Raw genomic sequence first — 5186 nt, forward strand, 5'->3', positions numbered from 1 at the left:
TTTTTCTACCCATATCTTGCAAACTCATACTACTGTGAAATAACAGCAGAAAACTGATTATTTCTATGTGACAAGAAAATATATTTGAAATACTAACCAAATTTTCCCCAAGTATTTTCTTGTCCCCTTGGCTCCCTCACCCACCCACCTCCATTTCAGCCAGCTAAGCTGTGCTGTGCTTATGGCTCAGAGAAGGGATGTGACCACAGGAAGCAGAAAGGGAGAGGAAGCGAAAGAGAATAAAAAGAAGAAAAAGAGTAGCCTCTTCCTGACTCTTGAACATTAAGCCTAGAGATCCTCAGATAAGACTGGCTATATAATTTGTGAGGCCCAGTGCAAAATGAGAACATAAGGCCCTGTTCAAAACTGATTAAGGATGTCAAAAATGGCAACAGCAGAGCATTAAACTAAGATCAAGGTCTTTCTGAGTGCAGGGCCCTGTGCAGTTACACAGATTACAAACGCATGAAGCCAGCCCTGCTTTCAGAAAGGAGTTGTGGTACAAGCAAAGAATTTGGAAGCAAATATGAACAAGAGAAGTCCCCACAAAAGAAAAGCTATTCCTGACTGGAATTGTCATAAGAAACAGAGAAGAGAGCCCTAGGATGGGAGGTTGGGGGTTGAGGGGCAGACCTGATGGTGTTGGAGGAAAGCCCATGTCCACAGAGCGCTCAGCCTCCACTCAAGCAAGTACCATTCATAGCCTGAACCTAGCTGTCCTGCCCACTGGCATTAGGGGAGGATGTCCCTTCAGAAAGCATGCAATTTGCCCAGTGATTTTCCAGCCCAAGTAATGACCATCTGTACCATTAGACTTTGTTCGGTTCTGTCTAGCCATCACAGATTGTCAAGCTCCCTCATAATATCACAGGACAATTATAAGCCGTAAGAAGGAAGATGGATCACCAAAGTGGGATGCTATTGGTAAGGTAAAAAGGAAATCCCCAGCATCCTAATTTGTTAGGACTGAATGAAACTACTCAAAATTCTCTCTGAACCAAGACAGTGGTGAAAGCCACTCTCTTTACACCAGCATGAGATGATCATAAATGGTCATTGACTCTCTTTTTTATTATTATATTATTATTTTTATTTATTTATTTTTGGCTGCGTTGGGTCTTCGTTGCTGTGCGCAGGCTTTCTCTAGTTTCAGTGAGCGGGGGCTACTCTTCATTGCGGTGCGTGGGCTTCTCATTGCAGTGGCTTCTCTTGTTGCGGAGCACAGGCTCTAGGCGCGCGGGCTTCAGTAGTTGTGGCTCACGGGCTCTAGAGCGCAGGCTCAGTAGTTTAGCACATGGGCTTAGTTGCTCCATGGCATGTGGGAATCTTCCCAGACTAGGGCTCAAACCCGTGTCCCCTGCATTGGCAGGCGGATTCTTAACCACTGCGCCACCAGGGAAGCCCTGTCATTGACTCTTTATGCATCAAGTTTCAAGATAACTGCAAGTCTAATGAGAGTTGAAATAAAATGTAAGATGTTGCAAAAGTGGTATCGCCCGCTACTCCAGAATCATCTTCAGCCATTCATTGTGTAGAAGCACTGTTGATCCTGTAATATTCTTTCTAGCCATACAGTTCCTAATTATAGGTATTTGTCACTGTCAAGAACATCACAAATATAAAACAGCAATTTTTATGCATTTAAATCAAAATGAAAAACTATTAATGTACAAAACCAAAATTGTAAGACATTTTTGTAGCTAAATAATAGAGCCTATGTTCCACTTTAATAGGCACCTTTTGAAAAAAGACAAAATACATAGAGTAATTCATTGCTAAGTAACACTTTCTGATATTTGAACCATGCTAATGTTCGTCCTACATAAAGGAAAATGTAATGTTCTATAGCCATTTGCATTTATCTGTTGTATTTTAAAGGATTTTTTTGTGTTTAATGGATCTGAGTGCAAACACTTCCCTTTATTTAAACGGATTCATCTTCTCATCCTGTGTGTTTATTTGCCCCAGTTTAAAAGTTATGCTAAGGAAAGAAAATTGCTTTATTATCATACCAATTTGTTGAGTAGGCTATTAGAACATAGCCATTCGCTGAGGGCTTGTTCTAGTTTACTAAATTGAAACTGGTTGACATAGGAAATTTCACCTACATTATGATCGCCACTAAGCCAATTTTATGCTGTCTAAATCTTGATTAAAATGTTACAGATTTCGGGCTTCCCTGGTGGTGCAGTAGTTGAGAGTCCGCCTGCCGATGCAGGGGACACGGGTTCGTGCCCCGGTCCGGGAAGATCCCACATGCCGCGGAGCGGCTGGGCCCGTGAGCCATGGCCGCTGAGCCTGCGCGTCCAGAGCCTGTGCTCCGCAACTGGAGAGGCCACAGCAGTGAGAGGCCCGCGTACCGCAAAAAAAAAAAAAAAAAAAAAGTTACAGATTTCAACGTACCATTTCTCTTCCCAATAAAGATGGGGTAGGAGAGACCAGACTTACCCTACACTTGGATCAAACAAAAATACAGGCAAAATGTATGAAACAGTGCTTTTCAAGACAGTAGACATCGACAAAGAAGGGCAGAGAGATAGGAAACAAATAAGGTAAGCCTTATGATTGCCACTACTTACTGCCTTGAGAACATTTCCTGGACATGGTGCAAGGAGAAGGAACTCAGGAAGAGCCCATCAGATGCTCTGAATTGAAGAAACAGAGCTGAGAGTCGGGGAAGACCGATGTAGCTGGAGTTTGCAGAACAAACCGGAGTGGAGAGAACCACCTAGAGAGAAAACTCCAGAGAACTCCATGGAGTGTTCAGCAGAGTATGAATCATCACATTTATGTGAAGAAACTGAGGCTGGAGACAGAAGCACCTTACAAGATTGGAGGGCAAAGTGCCTGTCACTCACAGGACCAGGAATAGTGACTATTCCTACCTGCCAGATTGAAACACCTCATAATTCATGGAGCATTAGGTAGAGTACTCAGAAGAGTCTTATCTCAAGGCTGGGGAATAATTAGCAACAGATTAAATGCTACTCTGGTCCCACCTAACAAACCTTGAAAGCAAGATCCAAAAATATCAAAGTTTCCAAGTAATTTAATTATACCTGACAACAAATCTCAACTTTATGTGAAATCAAATAATTCAGTACCAACGGGGTTAAAATTTACATCAGCCATCCAAATAAGGTTATCAGGCATATAAAGAAGAATGAAAATGTAACCTATTTAAAAAAGAAAAATCAACCAATCTAAACTGACCCAGAGCTGACAAAGATGTTAGAATTATCAAACATTGCTGGGGGTTGAATTATGCCCCCAAAAAAGATATCTTGAAGTTCTAACACCTGGCACCTGTGAATGTGACCTTATTTGGAAATAGAGTCTTTGCAGGTATTCAAGTTAAATTGAGGTCAGAGTGGATTAGGGTGGACCCTAATCTAATGACTGGTGTCCTTATAGGAAAAGAGAAATATGGACACAGAGTTACACAGAGAGAACATCTTGTGATGATGGAAGAGAAATTGGACTAATGTAAGCCAAGTGACAAAGTCAAGGATTGCTGGCGACTATCACAAGCTGGAAGAGGCAATGAAGGATCCTTCCCTAGAGCCTTCAGAGAGAGAACACCCCTGCCAACACCTTGATTTTGGACTTCTAGCCTCCAGAACTGTGAGTGAATTAATTTCTGCTGTTTTAAGACACCAAGTTTGTGGTTCTCTTGTTTCAGCAGCCCTAGGAAACTAATTCAGACATCAAAATAGTTACTGTGGGGCTTCCCTGGTGGCGCGGTGGTTGGGAGTCCGCCTGCCGATGCAGGGGATACGGGTTCATGCCCCGGTCCGGGAGGATCCCACATGCTGCGGAGCGGCTGGGCCCGTGAGTCATGACCGCTGAGGCTGCGCGTCCAGAGCCTGTGCTCCGCAACGGGAGAGGCCACGGCAGTGAGAGGCCCACGTACCGCAAACAAGCAAACAAACAAACAGTTACTGTGATTTAAATGTTCATAAATTTACATAGAGACAGGGAAAATACATTAAAGCCCAAATAGAACTTCTAGATATGAAAACTTTACCTGAGATGAAAAATACACTGGTAAGACTAGTGGCAAATTAACTCTTTCAGAAAAAGAAAAAAAGAATACTGAATTTGAAAACATAGCAAAAGAAACTGTCTAAATGAAAAATAGAAAAAGAAAAGTTTTGATATAAAAAGCATCAATGAGCTCTTTGTGGGACAACTTCATTCAGCCTAATGTAAGTGTAATAATTGGAATCTCCAAAGGAGTAAAGAGAGATAAGGGGATAGAGAAAGTATTCATACATGAAGAAATAAAGCCTGAAATTTTTTTAAATTATAAAATTTGAAAACCATAAATGCACAAATCCAAGACCCTCAAAATACTGCATAAGAAAGATGAAGAAAAATACATCAAGGCACATGATAAAATGACTCTTAACCAGTGATAACAAAAGTCTTAAAAGTGTCCTATGGGAGAAAAAAACATGTTGCAAAAGAACAAAGAAAAATGACAGAAGATTTGCCCTTGGAAACGATGCAAGCAACAAGACAATGAAGCCATATTTTGTAAGTACTGAAAAGAAAAAATACTGTCAGTCTATGACTCTATACTAAGCAATGATACCCTTTAAAAATAAAGGCAAAGCTAGCACTTCTCAGACACACAAAACATGGCATAATTTATAACCAGAAGATCTGTACTACAAGAAACGTTAAAGTCTTTCAAGCAAAAGCCAGGTAACAGTAGAAAATACGGCTCTACATACACTCAGGAATGAAGACCAGAAAGGATAACTAAATGAGTCTTTTCTTATGACTTAAATTTCTTTGAAAGATAACTGGTTATCTTAACAAAGATAATAAGAACGTATTGTAGAGTTTATAGCTTATGCATAGGTAAAATGTACGGCAACAGAAGCATAAAGGCCAGAAAAGGAGAAATGAAAGTTATAGGGTTCTTAAACCGTACATAAAGCAGTGTAATAGCAGCTGCAGGTAGACTCTGGTAACTTAAAGACATCCACTATAAACCCTAAAGCAGGCACTATAATAACCAAAGAGTTATAGCTCAGAGTCAACAAAGAAGATGAAATGGAATCATAAAAACTCCTGAACTGGGCTTCCCTGGTGGCGCAGTGGTTGAGAGTCCGCCTGCTGATGCAGGGGACACGAGTTCGTGCCCTGGTCCGGGAAGATCCCACATGCCGCGGAGT

The sequence above is a fragment of the Physeter macrocephalus genome, chromosome 11 (genome assembly GCF_002837175.3).
Source record: "Physeter macrocephalus isolate SW-GA chromosome 11, ASM283717v5, whole genome shotgun sequence".
NCBI classification, from domain to species: domain Eukaryota; kingdom Metazoa; phylum Chordata; class Mammalia; order Artiodactyla; family Physeteridae; genus Physeter; species Physeter macrocephalus.